Source organism: Rutidosis leptorrhynchoides, chromosome 2, assembly GCF_046630445.1.
Source record: "Rutidosis leptorrhynchoides isolate AG116_Rl617_1_P2 chromosome 2, CSIRO_AGI_Rlap_v1, whole genome shotgun sequence".
Classification (NCBI taxonomy): domain Eukaryota; kingdom Viridiplantae; phylum Streptophyta; class Magnoliopsida; order Asterales; family Asteraceae; genus Rutidosis; species Rutidosis leptorrhynchoides.
Window position 1 is genome coordinate 704336793 of NC_092334.1, and position 1882 is coordinate 704338674.

The 1882-nt window shown below is 32.3% G+C and overlaps 1 long non-coding RNA gene across 1 annotated transcript; it reads right to left on the reverse strand.

Moving 5' to 3' along the window:
• Window positions 1–384: 384 nt before the first annotated feature.
• LOC139894152 (uncharacterized) lies at window positions 385–1497 on the reverse strand. Its single transcript, XR_011774839.1, has 2 exons — window positions 678–1497; window positions 385–546 (listed from the first exon to the last, which is right to left on the reverse strand). It is a non-coding gene; the product is annotated as an uncharacterized lncRNA (long non-coding RNA).
• Between the last annotated feature and the right edge of the window lie 385 nt (window positions 1498–1882).

Below are 1882 nucleotides of genomic sequence, written 5' to 3' on the forward strand. Positions count from 1 at the left end.
GCAAATTATGTGGTAAATGTATAATACTTGAACGTGGAAGAAACTTGGAGGATTTATAAAAGTGATCACCTTTTCTTAATTTAAAGCATCAGAACGTTTAAAAGAAGAACCATAGCCAAGTAAATTCAGGTAAAAAAAATCAAACACTCGTAACAATGTGGAACAAATCAATACCAAAAGAATACTTGTATTTTAGTTTTTAGTTGCTAAACATGAGGTGAATAATGTGATGCAACATTCATACAACTAACCGAGAAGATATTTTAAAACTTCAACCACAATGATAAAAGGATATTTGGCGAGATGCTAGAGAAATAGAGCAACTAATATTGAGATTGAGATCGATAATCCTAAAAAGAATAGTAATAAAATAAAAAAAAATAAAAAAAAAAAAGAAGTGTACATTATTAACAGTAAAAACGAGCAGAACAATAAATAAATGTTAATATGATAATAGAAAGTAAGACGTCACGTAGGTTACATGTTGTCCACGGTTTGCGTAAAAGCAATATAGTAAACCAGGTCTTGTAGAAATTTTCCAAAAGCCTGTAAAATGAAATTATTCAGGAGAGCAGCTCATAAAGCATAAGGTTAATATTCAGCACAAGTTATTTAATGAACTTTTGACAAAGCAGCACAAGTTATTGAAACCACAACCAAGCAAGACAATTTCATACTTGAAAAATAACGGACTTGAAGCTTGTCGCTTAATCAAGAGCATCATATCTCCCCTCATATGCATCTTTGAGTCCTTCAGTTGACCATTGCGATATACACCCAGAGATAACATGAACGTTTGCGACCATCAAACCAGAACCTCAAACAAGACTGTTTTTAGTCCCGTATAAAATAGCAGAAACTATCAACAAATGAGGATATATCATATATAGAAAACTTGAACTGAGTTTCTGCCAGACGGGGGAAGTGCAGAGCAAACTGTCGAAGACACGTTAAATCCCGATGATGGAAATAAAAGCAGATATATGACCTCACATTCGAATAGAATTTTAAAAATAAAATATCATAATAATTAATCGTTACAATCAATTAAAATATGATTAGTAGAGTAAACAAAAAAAATGCGTTCATTTTCTCAATCTTCATTCAAGAAGAGCATGCTGTCTGATGAACAACATTAAAGCAATAACATAAAGCAGTATCATTATTCTCAAGAACTCGTTCTGAATCTCGCGGAGATGTTGCCCAACAGAAACCTATACATTAATCAGATTCCATTATCATACAAAATATAGAGTAAGAACCTTTGCTGTTAAGAAAATAGACAAGAACCTTTGTTGAAAGTGGCATCAATGCCCACTTTATTAGGGCAAGTTTGGCCTTTGAGCTGGTGGTAAACCCAAAAATATGTTTTAGTTTTCAAAGGGCTGTAATTAACTTTTGAGATGCTAAGTAAGCAACCTAAGTAAGCAACCAACATTCATCAAATGGCCTTGAACATTGATGTTTCCAACATTAATTAGCATGCATGGTTGATACTAATAATAAAGCCGAAGCCGTGGTTATGACTTTAATCGGTAGGCCCGGTGAATTTTCAATGTACATCGATCAAGATTGTGGTGTGCCTAAAACAACAAGATATCTTAAATGTTGTGTAAAAAGTAGTTTCCAACAAAAACTTACCCCAAAGTTTTTTAAATCCAGATCTAGATGTCTAACCAAATTTCAATTTCCCAAACAAACATACAGAAAGATTAGCCTGTCGAATTTGAATCCAACTATCGTAAATTCGTAACAATGTTGATCAAATAATTATATAGTTATTAATTATTAAAAAGAAAAAGAACACTTATGTTTAGCTATTGTATTTCTTATGGAACATCAGATGAATAATGTGACACCAAAGTCATCAACTAATTCCATT